This window comes from Protopterus annectens, chromosome 12.part0 (genome assembly GCF_019279795.1).
Source record: "Protopterus annectens isolate FY-2018-M chromosome 12.part0, PAN1.0, whole genome shotgun sequence".
In the NCBI taxonomy this organism is placed as follows: domain Eukaryota; kingdom Metazoa; phylum Chordata; order Ceratodontiformes; family Protopteridae; genus Protopterus; species Protopterus annectens.
In genome coordinates, this window is record NC_056746.1 from 1424656746 (window position 1) to 1424678163 (window position 21418).

Genomic DNA, 21418 nt, shown 5'->3' on the forward strand with positions numbered 1-21418 from the left:
TCTGTAGCTCTGCTCTACAGTGGCACAGGAAAATAATTTTCTTGGGTGGCAAAAGCCAGGGTACCTTTTTGGCTGGGCTTGTATAGGCCCCAGGGCCAATAGCCTAGTACCTACCTATGACCTTATGAACCTATGAACCTATGGTCATGTGGACTATCAGCAGATGGTGTTACTGACTTATGTCAATAGGTTCAATGCCCACCTCCAACCACATATTCCAGCACAGGCAATGTGTGGTCCAAGACAGACACTGTCTCAACTCACCATCTGTACACTGCATCAGTGAGCTGATCCAGGGTGTCCCCAGTGCGGTGGAGGCAGTCACGGATGTCAGACTGTGCTGCATCCATAATCCTAAGCATATGTCTGGCGTTCCATTCAGACCATGCCTGTGCCTCCATGACAGCCTGAAACATGTGTCGAGTAATCTGTGATGTGACACCTACAACAGATGGTGGATGGACAGCAGTACTATAAGCACCCCTGTAAATCCGTCTTAGTGGGACCTTGCCAGCTATCTGGCTATGGCACAGCATCTACAACCTGAATCCATAGTTGCCACACTGGCCTGTTCAATGTCTCCACTCTCTGACTGTCCATTATATGAGGCCTGTGGGAACTGAATATGTGTGGGCATACTGACTGTGTGCAGTGACAATAAGGGAAGAAGAGGGATGTCAACCTCTGGGACAGATTCAGCCCCTGACAGCCCCACCTGTGCCTCATTGAGGCCATCATCATCATCAGAGTCAGAAGAGACACTGACTTCAGGTTGTGTGGGGGAGAGATCCTAACCCCCCCCCCCCGGTCACCTGTGGAAACCAAGACAAATGCTCTACATTACTACCTGCACTATTATGTATGGAAAATCCACAAAGAGTCATAATAATGAGTATCCACAATTGCATTACCACAGTCACATCATCTCATCTCTGCTTTCATGCAACCAGACTTCCTCACAACAACATACAGATTTGACTCAAGGCCTTTTTAACAAGCACACCAGGTAAATCATGTGACACTTGGTTAGTACAATGTACCTTTTAGGCATGCAATATGACACTTTACCTGATAAAACAACACATAAAACCCAATACAACTATCTTAACAAATATATACAAATGCAAGTTTCAATGTCTAAGGTATGTACTATCGGCCTTTCGGTATGTACAAAGCATGTCAGATTAATTGCTTCGTGTACACCAGCAGGCTTATTCACTCTGAACTATAACTGGAAATGTGTTTCTGCTCATTCAGCTACACTCCTGTGATTACCCACTCTAGGAAACCTAGGTAACTGTTCCAGACCGGGCATACAAGCATTCTGCTCTGGTTATACACAACATTGCCTGTACTTAGGGAATTATCCTGGCCCTTATCCTTAATAGCATATGTATGTTCCATAACAAAACAGTATCAAGCTTACCAGAAGTAGGACCATTGCCTTGGACAACTCCTGATGGACCTGTAAAAAGGTGAGGCTGAAGTAATTTCAGTACTACCACATGTTGCATATATCTCACAATTACAATACCTACTGTGTTACGTGATTTATTGCTGCCATTCTGAGTATGAGTGTACAACTGAGTTAACCCCACCCCACAGCACATAGACCTGACACCCACATAAAGGTATCTACAGCCTGACAGAATGACTGCTACAGTATTACAATGGTTATTACATTAAGCACACTCTTCTGCTGTGGACACTGTGGCACCCACCTCCTTGATTCATGATGTTATAGATGCCTGGAAGCCATTGTGTGTCCATAGGTTCACCAGGAATTCCTCAGTGGATGTGAGTAGCTGCTCCATTGCAAGTCCTGCACGAGTGACAGTACAATCCCTGGCTACATCAGCTGCCCTTCATCGTGCAGCATTCACCATGTCTGTAGCATGCTCATATGTCCTGTCCTGGTGACCAGTCTCATTCACATCCTGGACAAGATCTGCCCACAATGCAGCCTGCAGTTCCCTGTTATGCCTCCCCCTGGATAGGAGGATGTGATGATGCTGCCGTAGTCCTTGAAGTATTATTTCATTTTCCATATCTGAGAAGGGGGCATGCCTTCTGCAATACATTAGTCCTGAAACCCACCAAAAGGGAAACACATTACAGGAGCAAATATATGGAGGTCCACTATGTACAGATACAGCAAGAACAAAATGGCCGGTGTTATCCACTGCTTGTTTACACATGGCATGCCCCACAGTGTTACAACATACTATGTGTGTAGCTACAACTGAGATAGTATCATTACTAAGGTAGTTCCCTGTGTGCCATGAGAGATTCTGCTGTACGATCATACACCCAGCACTCCAGTCCACTGTGGTGTGTCCCCTAAGGCCAGCCACCCAATAATATGTCATAAGACCAGTGCCAGACAAATAGCAGTGTGCTATTAAGACCACTATAATGGGACAGTTCAACAACAACAGTATGCCACAATGACAAAAAACAATGCAATCCTGATATAGTGTACGTCTTCTGTATGTGTATGACAGCAGGGTATCAATGACATGTCATTACCACAGGTCTAAAACAGGCTTACTTCTGTAGTCCCGATTCTCCATGCCTCTATCCTCCCATCTGCATTCTGTTATACACACAAAACAGTTACATGCCTGGTGGAGTGCAGTACTCCTCCCTTGAAAAGTGTTACTAGTACTGTTTCGCAAAGGTGTGCTCTTTGTGAGGAAAGACTCATACAGAATGTGTGCCCATAACCCGCTGCTTGCATTTCGGCATATTTCTCATTACAAGGTAATTGCCTCTAAACCAATCTGTGACTCTGATATGCTAATTGCAGACAAAACAGCTAAACTGCACTATCATAAGCCAATAACATGCAGCCACTGTACAATATATAAGGCCTTCATGTAGAATAGGGGCCCTTTCTTAGCTATTGAAATGGACATTACTGGGGTGAGGAGACTACATCGTTACAGATGGTAGGTCTGTAGCAGGAACCTTTACATAGAGCTGTGTGTACCACAGCCTGCAGCTGCTGCTGCAGGCAATAGACATAGGCAGTGAGTGTGAACACTTAGGAGGACAACAAGCAGCTGTGTCTGTGTCAGCTGTGTCAGCCTTATTTTAGAGGCAGTGCCAGGGGATGAGTACCCTTTACACTCCAATTACGGCATGTGTTTAAGGTACATATGTTAGGCAGCTGTGCCAATAATGGAGTACTATGTGACATATATTAATGCTATACAGATATGTGATGTGTGTCCTTACCTGCAGGCCTGTGACTTCCAGCAGTGAAAGCAGTTATTTACTTTGCAATGTTTTGTGTGGATAATGAGTGCATGAGTCATTCATTAATTGCTGTCTTCACAATAATGTAATTGAAATGCAACATAACACTGGATTTGAACCCAGGACTATGTGTGGCAAAATGTCCTATATGGAAGGCATTTAACAGACTGAGCTACTCACGCACTGCTACACTGGGTGTATTTACAAGATATATGTGCACACATACAGGCTGTGACATACATTTACTACATCTATCAGTATGTGCATTTCTTTATATGGATGTATTTCTGCACCAGAGTAACAGCTGAGTATGTATTTTGTCATGAAGCCTTATCAGGTAACTTTCTACATGGTGCTTATAAAAGGGCACATTTACCTGGTATCATAGGCCTCAGTTACATCTATTATCATGTCTTTTGGCTGTCGAGTGATATAGTGTTGCACCAGACCCCAAGGTACACTACCATTTATTCCATTACTTTTTATTCCAGTGTGCATGGTACAGCACGCAGCTCTGCTGAAAAAGTCTAATGACTGTAACTGGCAATTACTATGTTTGTTTAAACCACTTGTTTTTAAGTTAAAGTTGTGTGGCATAGCGGGTTAATGCAGTGTGCTGTAGGTGTGATGGGCTCAGGTTTGAAACATGGCAGAAGTGTTTATTTTGTACATGTGTCTTACAATGTTAGAAACACATATAGTCATTATAGCTCTATTTAGCTGAGCTTAGTGAAGCTGCGTGATGAGGCACATAATACAGCTCTGCACTAAAGAAATATAAAGAAAGGAAAAAAGAAAGATAGGAAAGTGGTAAAATGATGGCTAGCAGAGGGAAAACATTGTGAAAGGCAGGGAGAGATGTGCAGAAAGGGTGTAGGAAAGAATCCGTAGCTATTCATTTGTTGTACCGCAACAGCTGCTCACTTTGTAGATGAATTTGGATTCTCAAACCACAGAGAGAGGGGTGAGGGCAACATAACTGCATTGTCAAGCCAATTGGATTGAATTACGTGTGCCCAATGGACATGTTTGCGAAATGGAGAGCTATGTATGGAACAATATATATTACTTTTTGGGACAGGTGCCCATTTTTTTTTAAGTTGAGAGTGGAATGTTGGGGAAGGGACATAGGTACATGTGGGAGAGGTAAGTTGGGTAGGTTAGAATGCATTTGAAAATAGACAAGGCAGACAAGACAGCAGACAGAGGCAGTGTGTGACACATGAGAGGGGCGAACACCTTGGATAGGGAGGGTGTTGTGGAATCCGAGTCCCATGTGCCTCCAGACAGCAGCAGTGTGATTCAAGTCCCCATGCATGGGACAGTTGACACTGCTCCATCACTGCCCTGAGGGTGGCTGTGCTGGAGGCTAGTCACCAGGGCAGGGCTGCCCCACCAGGGTGGCCAGCATACCCTCAATCCTGTGAAGGTGGTCATAGCCACTATGGACTATCCTGTGCACCAAGTCTGGCGGCTACACATGGGTGAGAACAGCCCCTCCACCACCACTCCCAGAGGGGGGCTGGACCCCATTTCCTGGGGCAGTACTACCCGATGTGCAGGGGCAGCAAAGGGGGCACCACCAGTCTGGGTCCTAGATGTGCTGGGAACCAGTGGCATGGCTGGTTGAGGCAAGGTAGAGGGATCAACTGGAACCAGCCTACCTTGATGTGAAAAAATGAGGTATAGTGATAAGTTACTGTTAGTAATACCCAAACCAATGTTAGTATTAACAATATTGAACATCATATTTATTCATCCAAATACATATTAATGTATATTATGTGCAACACACTATAAGTAATGTAACAGTCAGTATGGTAACAGCATGCCAGTACAAAGTAAACCATGGGGCCAAAAAACAGTTTAACAAATATGTTAATATTGCATCATAATAAAACATAACAATAATCAGCCACATTTTCCAATATATAGTTAATTTAACAAAATATGTTATTATTACATCATAATAAAACATATCGATAATGAAACACATTTTTCCAAAATATAGTTAAACAAAATATGTTAATATTAAATCACAGTAATAAACAACACCAATAAATAAATGAAGAAAAGGGGTGGGGAAAGAGAGAGAAACATTCCATTACAGACATTGCAGATTATATCCCTGAAAACACTGAAATATATACTCTACAGGTGTGTAGTGTCAGGTTTTTGTACAGTTACTACAATTCTCCTATAACTGATGCAGCATTTATATACCTCTCAAGCTGTTGGCATGGGTCAGTATGGGCCAAGCAGCAACAAATGCAGGTACACCACTACACAGAACAGTTTCACATAATGTGGACTTATATAACTACCCAGGTGTTCTGAAAACAGATATGGTAATTCATTGCATTCCAGGTAATAATTTATCTGGTAATCATGTGACAGACAGTTTTAATTACATTACAAGAAAAGTAACATTAGAGAGGCACGTTTGTGTACAGTAAGTAAACTAGACAGCTGTCATGCCTTAGTTGGCAGGCATGGAAGTAGAACCCAAAAGCTGCGCCTGCAGGGGACATCTGCAAATAATGTAATAATTGACTGCAGCACCTTAGTACAGACATGCAAGGGATATAGCCATAATGGGATTACACAGCTTTATTTATGACTCGACAATGCTGATTAACACATTCTTGGTATTGATGCTAACATTCTGTGAAATCTAAACACAATATCTGCTAATAATATGGGCTACCTCACCCATATATTTGTTGTATTCCTGGTGAAAGAGAAAATGTGAGCATTATGTGACTGATACTGAAAATGTTGTGCTACACACCACTGGATTTGAACCCAGGACTGCGTGTGGCAAATGTACTACATACAAAGCATTTAACAGGCAGAGTTGCTGAGTCACTGATGACTACTGAGTGATTGATACTTGCCAGAGATCACCTGGAACTATTCTATGAATTGAGCAATACAAGTTACAGGACATTCCTCTGGCATTCTAGTACTATTACAGTCTTATACTAGACTGCAGTGACAATAGAACACACATGCATGGAATACAACTATATTGCACAATAGAACACACATATGCATTGAATACAACCATACTGCATATATGAAAAAAGCTGTAGTTTAGAATCAACAATGTTAGTGAACACATTTTATTGTTATTGGTTTGAAATATCTGTGAAGTCTGCACATAATATCTGCCCATGGACTGGGCTACCTCACCCATATACCTTTATTACCTGATATCTGAAGAAGAGATATGACTGATATTTGCCTGGAGACAGCCTTGGACAGTACTATGAGTTAAGCAATACAGTTTGGAGGTCATTAGATTTCCTGGCTAAAGCTATTACAGTGTTATACTTGACTGCAGCAACCTTACCATTGACAATCAATGCATACAGTTCTACTGCAATGCTTTTGACAACACAATCCTGCTGAACAACATTTTGCCTACTGTTATTAGTATTGCTGATGTTTTATTGAAATACAGTACTTATTGCTCATTTATTGCACTACAGCTCTAATTGCCCATTTATTGCATTACTGTTCTACATGCCCATTTTCTGCACTACAGTTTTTCATATGTATACTTTATTGCAGTAAATGCTTTACTCTTTCTTGCTTATTGCAAAGTTGGCATACTAAATCCGTATTCACCATGCTCATGGCACAACCTGGACAGACACCCGGCATAGGACTTGACATTGTGAGCCCTCTCAGCTGCAGCTGTTAGGAGAGAAGCATACCATTATGCATACAAGTGTTGGAGACATTCAGCTTGCATTTTGGCTTGACAGAGGAATACATACTTACATGTTTGTGGAGCATTCCCAGCTTGAGCTTCCTGGACCCAGGTGTCCAGGGTTTCCCTCTTTCTCCTTTTCAGGCCATCAAAATTGTGACAGCACTGCTCCCCTGTGCAGGGGATACCAGTAACACTGGTGAGTTCCCTGGCCAAATGGTTCCAGGCCTCCACCTTACACTGTGAGCCCTGGAATCTGCCCTGCATCAGCCAGGGTTCATAAGGAACATGACCATGACCCTGGACTCCTGAATGTCCTACCTCTGCACCAGAAAGCGCTCACCTTTGACAACACTAGCAGCCATACCAACAGTTGATTGAACTCCAATGACTGTTGCAGAATTCCCACCTACGGGGCTTAATATAGGCTGTTTTCCCTCCCTTACATGTAATTTAGCAACATTCAAAAAAGCAACATGTCACTTAGCAGTGCACAAATCAGCTAAGCAAAGCCAAGCAGAACCATGGTTTTACAGAGGCTTAGCACTGTGCAAACATTGGGAGCCATTAGCATGTTTATGCACTGCTTAGCATGAATGAGCAGTGCTTAGCAAAGCACAGCAGTGCTAAAATTCACAAGTTTAATGAAATTAAAGAAAAATACTACAGTCATTTACAGACATATTCTGCCTGTTATGGACTCAAAACCAGGACCTCCTACACATAAGACCGTAACTATACCCATGCAGCTAGTTGGATGTTATAAAAACTAGTATACTTTCATCTATATTACTAGGCTACCTGTTATGCCATGCAAACATGATTAAACACACCTATAAATAAATAATTAATTACATCCAGTTTCTATGTTAGATGTCTGTCAGGTGTTGGCCATGTATGTATGAGCTCCACTCGGCTCTGCTGCACTCCTCGCAAACGTAAATTAAAAAAATAAAAATAAATGTAATTATAATAATTAATTACACCTGGTTTCTATTTTTAGATGTCAGCTGGGTACCAGCTGTCTATATGTGAGCCCAGCTTGGAATTACTGAGCTCTGCATCACACAAACATGGAGTTAAAAAAATAAATAAGTAACATCACAAAAATGAGTTATTATACAGTTTACAAACTCACAACATTACAACAGTGTTGTGGAGCATTACAGGGAGCCTTACAGTCACCTGCAGCCACAGGTATCTGCTACACCTTTAACAACACTGAGTCAATATCCATGTTCCTCGCCCCCCCCCCCACAGTAAAGCGCCATCAGTAATATGCATGGCATGCTGTTGAGGGGGAACCGTGGTCATGTACATGGATACATTCTGTGTAGGCTCTACACTGTGCCTACACAGATTTTATTAAATCCTGGGTAGTGATTTTGCAGGGACTGTATCCCCATATCCCCTACAACTTATATATACTAAGTCCCAGATCCTAAAACAGTGATGAATAAGGGAATACTCCTTAAAACACAATTTTCAGTCTTACACCAAACACCAAAAAGTCCCCCTGAAACTAAATCCCTCAGACACAGACACACACACACACACACACACACACACACACACACACACACACACACACACACACACACACACACACACACACACACACACACACACACACACACACACACACACACGCACACACACACACACATGCACACACAGACACACACACACAAACACACACACGCACACACACGCAGACACACGCACACACACATGCACACACACTCACAAACACACGCGCACGCACACACACGTACAAACACATGCGCACACACACACACACACACACACACACACACACACACACACACACACACACACACACACACACACACACACACACACACACACACACACACACACACACACACACACACACACACACACACACACACACATTGTTTATTCTTAATGGACTCTGCATGCATCAACCAAATGAAGTCAATGAAGTGAAGACTGCATCATAAATTGACAAAGTTCTATCTGATTAGGCAAACAGCACCCTATACACAGAGAAATATCAGCAAGGATTTCATTTACAGGACATATGCTTCCCTCTCTCCCCCAATTTTAGTTTTATATGCAGAGACATACAACATACTACATAAAGATGAAGTTGAGTAGAAACCATCAAATCTGAATTCTATTTGTGCATTCTGTAACTGAGATCATGACATTTTTTTCTGAGAAATGTGTTACAAAGTTACAAATGGTTTAATAGATATAGTTCAACAGTGCTTACAAATACCAGTATGAGATACTTATCATTGCAGGAAGCCCAAAATTTGATGGGGTAGGGAACGCTACCTCTGGTATTTACCATTTAGACATTTTTTTAAAAGATAAACATAGAACTTTCCCTTCAGAGACTCCTAATATTTTGAATTTTGCTATGTAATCAAGTGTTGGTTTACCTGGGATGAAACAGTGGGCCAGATTCTTTAACACCTACACTAAGCGTACACAGTATGCATTCAAGAACATCCCTACAACAGTTTTTGTGGTTTCTAATCACTTAGATAGATTACACTGTGTTCATGTAATTTACACTTTGTGGTAACCTTTATGAATCCCACTCAATATTTAAGGCTGCAAGAAAATCAGTAGGAAAACTAAAATTGCAAGAAAAAAGGAAGAATATATGTTTGTGTTGTCTGTTGATTCAGAACAGTGTACACTTAGTGTACACATACTACATTCATTAGTGAATCCTAGGTACAATGAAAACTGACTAATATTCAAAAACATGTAATTTACACTGATTGAAGAGAGAAATCGGTGTATCCATGATAAATTATTCATTACCTACCTAAATAAGATGATTCAGTACACAGCTGTACCTCATTAAACAAAATGATCCTAATCATAAGCACTATTTCATGTTTAAAAGAAAACTGACCAGAAAGGACTTTGGTATTTATAGTGAAATGAATATTACTATGTAAAAATAAACTCTGTCAATAAGGAGAAGGGACACATAATGTTAATGTACCTCCTGGCAATTAGAAAATATGTCTAGAAATAACAAGGCTCCAAGAGGCAATAGTGCCGTTGGATAACTGTATTTCAGGACTGAATTAAAACATTCTGTTCAGCCGACCATTGACTTTTGTTACAAACACTGTCAAGGATAAGGGTCAGTGCAGCAATGCTGAAATGTATTAATGCTTGTTAAGTGGCTGCTGATAGAATGTAAGAGTTGGAGAACAAAATAATCCATTGGGAAAACTGGAATAAATTTGTACAGCAGGGACCAACTCTGGGCCAAAACCTGTTCAGGTTAAGTATCAGAGATACAGAATTGTTGAACTAAATCAGGCGAGTGAAGTTCACTGATGTTTTTAAGAGCATTATACATGACTTTATTTACTTAATTCATTTATTTGTTTGTTTTCATTTGTTGAACAGGAATAATCCAGTTGAGCTTAAACCCATTTTCAGCAGTGGCCTGAGGAGAAAAACTCCATTGTTAGACAAAAATCAGTTGTACATGGATATTCTTAAATTCATATACAAAATAATTGCAAAGCATGTATGTACATATATAGAAAACATCAGTAATGAAGGTTACAGATAAACACATCAACAGCTGCAGCTAACTGTAGAATGTAGATAGTAGAGTGATTAAAGGATATAAAGAAATCAAGGGGACAACTATGGTGGTTGAGGGTTGAGAAAGGAAGGTTGTAGATGAAATTCACTTACGGGGGTCAGGTCCAAGTTGAAGTAAGGGAGGTTTTTAGATTGTACAGAAATGTTTTATGATTACTCATATGTCTACTGTATGGGGAAATGGAATTCCAAAGCTTGGCTATGTGAGCAGAGTATAAAAAAAAATACAAAAATTGCTGTTTGATTTGATGATTTCTAGGAGGCTTTGGGGATGAAATGACAGGTCTTTGTGAGTCATATATTTTGGATGCAGGTTAGAAATGGGTGGGTATCTGCCAGTTCATATAGAATTTTGTGTGTGTTTTTACTGGTTAAATGTTAAAATGTACTTTAGTTCTAGCTAATTATTCTTATGTGTTGCTTTACAATGATGAGTTTGTTTGTGACATTAGCAACATGTTCTGTAATTTTTTTTTTGTATTTGTGTTCTAGCTTATGTAGATGAGTTTTTGGAATATTAATAAGGACAGAGGAGGAGGAATAAATGTATGTAGTAACAGAATTTGAACAGTATTTATTGGTGCTGATTTTATTTGGCAAGGGTTGATTAGTATAATATGCCCAACTTTTTTGTGAGTTTTTGAGGTTTCATAATCAATATGTTTCCTTAAAGATAATCTACAAAGTCTAATCCTCAAAATGCACTCTCTTGAGGCACACCTAAAAATGGAGAACATCGATATCTGTACAGTAACTGAGACCTGGTTCAAGACTACAGAGAGCACCCCTGCAATACCAGGCTACAACTCTTACCACACTTTTCGGCCACCAAACCAGGACCAAAACACTAAAGGTGGAGGAGTATCCATATTCACCAAGGATATTCACAACACCAGGCTAGTTGCCCAACACAATGCATCTGAAATTCTCCAGGAGCAACTAACACTAGGTAAGACTGCAATCCAAATTGTAGCTTGCTACAGATCCCCCACCATGCCCCAAGATTCTCAATACACCTTTCTAAACATACTGGAAAATATTAAGATACAACCAAACACCCTAATACTGGGTGATGTCAACTACCCTGCCAATAGCTGGGAAAACTACTTGTGTACCAACACCTTTGCCCAACGGTTCTTGGAATTCATAAATTCCAACACCCTGGGTCAACTAATCCTTAGTCCCACCAGAAGCTCCAATATCCTAGACCTGGTCATTACCAACATGAGAAATCGATGCTCCACACCTATGGTCACCCCCTTGTTGGTCAGGTCTGACCATAAGCTAATCACCCTTGACATCCACATCCCACCCCCAGTAAGTAAACCTCCATAAAAAACTTCTCCAAAGCCTACTCCATGCTACTCAAGTCAGAAGTGACAAACTTCATGACACCCATGCAGACGGGAACTGAAAGTTCGACTGCTGAATCCTACACTAAGGTACTGTACAAGCACATCCACTCATGCATGAATCGTGCCATCCCCAATAGAACCAAGACACTCTCCTCCAAAAAAAGGAAGCCAACATGGTGGTCCCTAGTCATAAACAAACTTCCCAACAAAAGGAGGAAACTGTTGTAGAAAAGAGGAAAATCCCAGGATGCAAAAAACTCCCTTACCAGCCTCAGTAAGAAGCTGAGATCCCTCATAAAATCCTCCAAAGCTAGTTACGAGAATAAAATTGCCAAAGATTCCAAACACAACCACAAGGCATTCTATAGCTAAGTCAAGAATCTAAATGGCAATGCTCAGATCTGCTCTTAGCTACAACAGAATGGCATTAAATATACTGATCCCAAGGATATTGCCAATATCCTGGCAGATCGATTCAGTCCAAACTTCACCCCCCTCTCACCCCCTAAAGGGCCCATCTCAATACCAAAAGATTGCCAAATTCTGGTAATAATAACCACACAGGTAAAAAATGTACTCTCCAAAGCTAAGAATACAGCTTCTATGGGACCAGACGACATCCCAGGCTGTGTACTACATGAACTACAAAATGAACTGGCACCTCATCTGTGTGTCATGTTTAATCATAGTCTCACCTCAGGCTTCATGCCCACTGAGTGATGCACAGCTACAGTTATCCCACTCCACAAGGGGGGATGCACCTTGGATCCTGGTAACTACTACCCCATCAGTCTGACAAGCCTGATCTGCAAGGCCATGGAATGTATTATCATGGAACTTATAAACAAAGACATTGGCAACCGTCAAACACTGGACCCCATGCAGTTTGGGTTCGTGAAGGGAGGATCTTGTCTCCTGAATCTGATTGACTACTTCGAATCAGTCTCTAGAGCTGTGGACAAGGGTAAGGTGGTCCACACAGCCTATCTGGACCTCGCCAAGGCTGACACCATCCACCACTCTGGAATCATAGATAAACTTACTAGGATGGGTATTAATCCCTATGTCACTCAATGGGTTGCCAACTGGCTTACTGACAGAACCCACACTGTAAAAGTAGCCAACTCCAAATCCAGCTCCAGACAAGTGACAAGTGGAGTACCTCAGGGTTCAGTCATGGGACCACTCTTGTTTGGCATTTACTTCTCTGAAGTACAGGCCACCACTAAGGGACTCTAGCTAACAAAGTTCACAGATGACTGCAAACTGGGAGCCATTATTGAATCCCCAAATGATGTGGATATTCTACAAAAGGGCCTTACAGAAACAGATGCTTGGTGCCAGGGCCATGGGCTCAAGCTTAATGCCAAGAAATGTATAGTGATCCCCTTTGGAGAAAAAACATGTACCCGTGAATTACCACATAGGTGGCAGTACACTAAACACTGAAAGTGTGATAAGAGGCTTAGGGACACAGATGGACAGTGGTCTCACCTTCGATAACCACATTGCCACAACAGTGAGGAAATCCTTCTATGTGGCACACCTCATCACTAAGGGCTTTTCATGCAGAAAAAAAGGAGGTCATTGTCCCACTGTACTCATCCCTCATTACACCCATTATAGAATACAATGCCCCATTTGCTATGTACCTCTCAAGACATCTGCAACAACTGGAAAGGCCGCAGAAATACCTCACTAAAAGAATCACAGGCCTAAAGCAGATGCCTTATTCTGTCAGTCTAAAAAAAACTCCACCCATACTCTGTCGCATTTTTTCTACTCAGAGCCAATCTCTGCTTAACATACAAGGCCATGTCAAACCCAGAGCTGTTGGACATGCTACACTTAAAGAAATCCCAAACCCTCAGAGACACACACTCCAGGGATCTAAACCTTGTCATCGCAATGAACAAAACATGCTGGAGGGATAGGTTCCTGACCCAGAGACTCCCAAGACTCTGAAATAGACTGCCCATACATGTCAAGCAGAGTGCCTCTTTGGCCCTCTTCAAAAGGAACCTTGATGATTGGATGGGAGAAAGGAAATTCACCCTGGGGATCACATCAGTTGCCCTGCTAGACAGGGGTCCAGGGAAGTAAATACTGTGGGAAGAAATAGTCAGGGAATTGTTATGGCTAGGCTTGTATAGGCCCTAGGGCTGATAGCCTAGTACCAACTTATGGACCTATGAACCTATGAAAACCTCCTAAACAGTTGACAATGAACACTTGTTATTTTGTGAAGTAATTGAGATTTCATTGGAGCCAAATAAAAGTAGTTTAGTTTTATTGGTATTTAATAAAATATTTGAATCTTTAATACAAAAATGCAATGCAGTAACCTTTTCTGCGGGAGTTAACAGTACAGATAACAGGGGAGTTATCGGTGTACTGTAGTAGTGTGGCATCAGAAATCTTGACATGCATGCCATTTGCAAAGATACTGAATAGAACTGGTACAAGTACTGAGCCTTGTGCAATAACACTCTTATTGATTAGGGAAGTAGAAACTGTTTGGGACAATTGTATTGCTTATTAGACAGATAACATTTGAAGCATTCCAATGCGTTGTGTGCCAGATCCATACTAGCCAGCCTTTGCAAAAGTACCAAAGGTCTTGGATAGGTCTACTGCAATAATGATTAAATTGTACTTAAGAAGGATAAAACCAAAGTTCTGTAATAATCTAGATCAAGAATACATTTTATAGGTAATAACAAATTGTTATTTTTATGGTGATAGAACATCTGCTTTTGTATATATTTTTCAAGGATTTTGCAGAAAGATAATAATATGGCAATCAGCCTAAAATTGCTAAGAGAATTATTTGTTTTTTCATCCTTTATGAATAGGTGTTATATAACATTGCTTCCACCAGACTGGAACTTAATATTTACTTATGGATCTAATTTACGTTTCATCTGCTTGATATGAAGCCTGTACAGCACGACAGCATGCCATGGTTTAATGAAAACTGTGAATTGTTCACTCTCACTAAAATTGTTTGTAAGTTACTTGGTATGTATTTTAATAACCCTTTTCAGTAATTATTATAGCAATAACCACGCCTGGGTGTGGGTAATGCTAAATTTACCCACGGTTGGCGTGGTTTGGTCCCGAGGCCGAAGCCCGAGGGACCAAACAAAGCCAACCGTGCGTAAATTTAGCATTACCCACCAGAAGTGGTTATTGCTATTACTATGACATTATTTAAGAAAAGAAACTATTACTTTTCTTAAATAATGGCATAGTATAATGCCTGTTTACTGTCCTTCCGCAGATGTCTGGCATCCGCGGCAGTTCTGATGTACTGCGCGCCTGCGCAGTACATCAGAGTTGTGGGCAAAACGGAGAAAGCAAGATCTCCATTGCTTTTTATGATTCGCTATGTTAAATGAGTTTAACATAGCGAGACAGTTTTAAAATAAGCAACGGACATCTCCGTTGCTTATTTTAAAACTGTCTCGCTATGTTAAACTCATTTAACATAGCGAGACTCTAAAAAGCAACGGAGATCTTGCTTTCTCCGTTGCACAAACACTGTCTCGCTATGTTAAATGGGTTTAACATAGCGAGACAGCTTTAAAATAAGCAACGGAGATCTCCGTTGCTTATTTTAAAGCTGTCTCGCTATGTTTAACCCATTTAACATAGCGAGACAGTGTTTAACGAAGTTATACTAATGGAAAAAAGTCCGGGCGACCGGACCTTTTTTCATTAGTATAACTCGATTTACAACGGGCACGCTGGCCAATCAGCATGCACGTTTTGGGGGGGTCATGGTATAATAGCAGTTAAAGTATACCTTTTTTTTTAAACAGGAAGACACTGTGGGTCTTTCTAGGCTTCACTTCACTGTTTTAAAGCATTTGCCATATGACAGATTCTCTAGTGTAGAATTTATAGAGTAAGGTGTTATCTAATATTATTCCAGAAAATTGTTGTGCAACTGCACCTATATAGAGACGTCCATTAAAAAATGTAGCCTACTGTTTTGCCAAAATCCACATATCCTCCCCAGCCTCCCTTATAAAATATTTCAGACATTTGTTTGCAGCTATACAAAAGTATTGTTAATTATGGTTATATTTGTTACAGTTACTAAGAAAGTAACCCAGGGGGATCATTTATAAAGAGTGTGTGGGTGACTACTGCAGCTGCATTACTACAGAAGGAGCACTGATTAAGTCAATGTAACATGGGGTCCACAAAGAATAGCCCTACTTAAATGCCTTTAAACATGGCAGAGAGTGACATAATTTGATATAACTCAGTTTCCCTGTTCTGAAAGCAATGAGAGCATGATAAAGTTAAAAATATCTTTTAAAAATGTGTTTCCTTTGTAGAAGATGTAATAATAGTATTACTTTCTCATATAAATCTAACTGATTATAGACCTGCAAGCACAGCAAATGAGAACTGCTTTGGTGTTTATTTTTATGATCAGTCACATCCTATTTTCTGCTCGATATGTACTTATGAAATGTATTTATGTGACGCTTGTGTCTGATTAAAATATGTTTTCAGTTGTTGAGCAGCAAGCACATTACTGATAACTACCATTCTTAAACATATAGCAAATGAGATATTCTTACATTTCAAAGCACATCTTACTTTATTAATGTACTGGATATGAAGTAACTGTTTATATACTGAGCGATATTAAGTGCATAATTAACCACAGTAATTAACAAATCAACACACATTAGGAGCATTAAAAGTAGACCAGCAGTGTTTTTAATGCATATGTAATATTATACCGACACTATCGGTTTATATCCTCAGATAAAGTGGGAGTTGTTCATTTGACCCTTTTCTCTGTCATCAGTAGCATGACTCAGAACACAAGGATGTATTCTGTGCAATCCAGAAAGGCATGATGCATTTTAAATCATTTGCCAGAGAAGATCCACAGAGCATATAAGAAGAAAGGAGGGGGAAGAGAGGAGAGAGACTGTGTTACGAAATATCATTTTATGTTATTGCTTTTGTAACATAACTACATTTATGGAGCAAATCTAATTGAATCAGATAAGATGTTACAATATGGGAATGCCATGTTCTGCATAGGAAAGGCTGTACAGCTGATTGTCAATGTCTTAGTATGCGAGCAGAGCTAACATAAAAATGAGGAATGGTTCCCGAGCTGTACAGTACCACTAATCCCCATCTGTCTGTGTATTTATAACTCTACACTTGCAAGAAACCATAAAAATGCTCTAGTTCTGGTATACATTTTAAGTCTGTCTGCCTATGCATCATTCTTTGTCAGATGGCAGCATTAATAAGAATTTTATAAATGTATTTTTGGTAAGTTCATTTTATGGTTTCAGATGACCTAGAACAGAAAATATAAATAATTCAATAAAAAATTTTAAAAAGCATATCTAGTCAAGTCTGAAAGCCTAGAAATATGTATTCTATTCCTGCTGTATAAAATACCCAAGACAACAGTGCAAACCAATAGATAGTAGAATCATACAAACCTCTCAACTGCCCAGATTTTCACAGAATGTCCAGATTTTTGCCTTATAGCTTTTGTCTGTTCCTCATAAAACTTGTAGTTTTCTGGCAAATCACTGGGATGATCTGAGGACTGAAGTCTCTAAATAATGACATACATTTGAGTTTCAGACGTCAAATCTTTTAGAAAATGCATGTTAGCACAAACCCTATTAGTCTAGCAACTTTCTAAGTTTATAATAGCAATATTTATCATCTGTCCTATTTCTGGGCTTTTGTCCCCCCATTTTGTCAAGTTTTGTCCAGATTTCTTGCTCTAAGAGGGTGAAAGTTATGATCATGTACATATCTAACATTATGACATTGTTTTGTTTTCAATGAATCCTAATCATACATGTCCATTTAAACACATTGGAATCTGTAAGTATTACAAATTAAACTAAGGCTGTGCAACCTTGGGATAAGTTATATTAGTTAAGGAAAGTTTAAGGAATGAAGCATATTTGCCCAATGCACGAGGCCTGTTGGTCTTGGCCTACACATAAAATACACCTGCAGTTTCAAACCCATTTGCTACCATGGCCCATATGATGGTGGTTTAATGGAAGTCACACGTTCATGCTTGAGATTATTTACTGATTGATTATAACCAGAGCAGCTGCAAGTTAAATTGGCACCCTGTGCAGTCTCCAGACTATTACTCTACCCTCCACTGTAACTGAATTCAGGAGCAAAACAAAGTCAAATACTACTTTTAAACACTAGATGCCTCTCTACAGTTACTGCATTCACTGCAACTCACTTTACATTTTCTTTACATTGCCTGCATTCATTTGTTCTATCCCTCTACAGAATGAATACTTGTTGAAAACTTCCAACCAAATGGCATCGCTGACTCCACCGCTAACAGCTTGCATCCAGAGAAAGCTGCTCCCATCTTTTCACTCTAGCTATGGCTCTGGCTATGACTGGGGAAACAGATGATACTAACTTACATAGCTGTGGTGATTATGTTTGATTCTTATGCTCCATTGGTTTGAACTATTACATCAACAGTCCATTGCAGATGGTATCTTGAGAAAGACTGATAGAAAGTAAGGATAAAATTTTAAAATTTCTAAGGTAGAACATGATGCTAGGCAGAATTTAAATAGGAAGCATAATAAACTGGACAGAGACAAGATATTATATTTATAAAGGAGGACATACCCAACTCCAGAGCTAACTTTAACAGTTATTCTTTGGCAACTACACATGTTTAGATAGACCTAGCTTGGCTAACAACACTAATGTCCTTTCTGATAATGCTGCACAACTGAACGCACCCAAACAAAACAATTTTTGTTAATAACTTTAGTCATCCTAATGGTGAAACATATGATAACAATTTCCCCCCACTGAGAATATCAGAAAGGATATAAAAGCACCATAGACAAGAATATTTTTTAGAATGACCCTAGAGTCTGAGGGGCCAGAGAAATAGAGGGAGGGGGAGAAATTGGAAAAGGAACAATTAAACAGAGTTGAGCCACTTGGTGATACTGTAACTTCACAGTACAGTGAAGGCATTTCTGTTATACACTGTGGTAAGGTTTTGACCTACCATAGTTTTAGTATTTATAACTATACAAACCCCAACATTGACAAAAACTTTGTTTCACTTTTCAAAAAAGGTTTCAAATTTGTACGATCCTTTAAGACTGATTTAGCTGATATATTAGTAGAGTTGAAGTTATGTTTAAGAACCAAGTGACTGAGCTTGGCAATTCTTTAAATACACCAGAAATGAGACTTAAGAGGAAAAGAATATTCACCCCACCCATCCACCCTACCGTTGCTATTTAAAAAAAAAAAAACTTTTCAGCACTGAAATACGGGTCTATAATATAAAAGTGAGGTTTTACAACATAGAATACCATATGGGCGACACAATATTAGTAAAGTTGTAAGACATCGAAACCAAAATGAAAAATGTAAAAATAAAAGAAAAACCTACCTGATCACTCTGAGCAGGGGGGCAAGCCCCCCCCCACCCTACGCTACTTAAATATCCACGGTGGTGGTGCTGCGGTAGCATTGTCACCTCACAGTACGATGCTCTCCGGTTCGACTCTCAGCTAGAGTGTCTTCTGCATGGAGACATGCATGAATGGGCGTACTTTCATTGAAGGTTGTGCGTCAGGGCTGGCAACTCGGTACGTAAAAATCAACTGCCAATCATTAGCGGACCGGAGTTCTGCTGTGGCGACTCCTAACCGGGAAAAGCCAAAAGACACAACAACCATACATTGAAGTAAAGGGAAGAATTATCTATGACGATCTCCATTCACAGTTGCGAGGTTTTAAATATTCGACCATTTGGTGTCGCCCATATTGTGTTTGAATATTTAAAACTTTGTTCTTATAATATAGAGCCCTGAAATACATAGACTAGGTACAAATCATAAGACTAGGTATTCCAATCTAATTAAGGAAGAAAGATTGCTTATGAACACACTCAGAAATAATACATCACAGAGATTTATGAAGGCAGGCAAGGGTGCTAGCTTGGCGGTAATGGACAAGACATCTTACATTAAGAGCATATGTAATGTATTATATGACAATGATAGATGTGAAATAACATCTAGAAATTAAATAATAATTACCTACAAGAAAACTAAACACTTATTAGAGGATTCTTTAATGTAGGGAGCCATTAATGAAGAACTCTATGAGTTGCTCATTAATAAACATCCAGTCATTCCAATGGTCTTCAATGGCCTTTGGAATACCTAAAATACACAAAGGTGTGATAGACGCCCCTTACTATCTTAAAGTGGCTGCACACAATTCCACCACATACCCATTAGTGGTATTTGTTGATCACATTTTGAAAAATTCCATGTGCCCAGTTAAATATATTCTAAGAGACTCATGGGATTTCCTTACTAAAGTTAAGCATTAGTATTTTCAAAAAAATTTCATTTTTCCTGCGATAGATGTGTTTGATCTTTTGACCTCAATACCTGAAAAGGAAGGTCTGGAATATTTTCATGCTGCTGTTCTGGAACTAACCACTCTGGACAATACAATGATAAATTTATTATGGAAGTTATGAATACCATACTTCACAATAATTTCTTACCTTTGAGGAGGAGTTTTTCAGACAGCTAAGAGGAGTAGCTGTGGGTGCAAGTTGCACCTCCATGTATGCTAACCTTGTTATGTATACCTGGAAACGTACTTTTGTCTTTAACTCTGAGTACAGTGACAAATAGTTTGTTTACCTTTGTTTTTTGGATGACATATTTATTCTCTGGAAAGACCAAGGAATATCTACAGAAGACTTTTCTCAAATTCATCCACACACTCTGCCCATAAAATAATTATCTTGAAGTCACACTATACAAAGATTTGTATAAGGAATATTTTGAATCCACCATTTTCAGGAAACCAACATTCTCAAATAGCTACCAAAACAGACTCTGGTAAAACAGAAAAACAAACTGTATCAAAAACAAATTCTGTTGCATAGGCAAACCTTAAAAAACATTTTATTAAGGTTAAGTGCTTTCATTTCTTATTTAGAAACTTCATCAGAACAAACCATAATGACATCAAAGAGTTTAAATACCATTCATTTAAAATACCCCACCCAGACAATCAAACAATTAAAACAATCAGTAAAATTATGCTTAAAAACTTTAACTTCATAACTCTTAATTTCAAAACATGACTTAAAGTGATAATTTCATTTAAACCAGGATATATCATGACATTCAATTTTAATTGCCATTTTAATTCATGAAGATTTAAATGTTCATTACAATACTGACCCTGATAATCTCTTTGAATTTGATCTAGAACCACAGACTTAAAATAATGAGAATTACATTCACTAACATGTTTATATAAAGTATTCAAAATTTTACAATTCATTATGTCCAGAAGATGTTTGTAAATACGATCTGTAAAACACCGTTTTGTCTTTCCAACATAATTAACT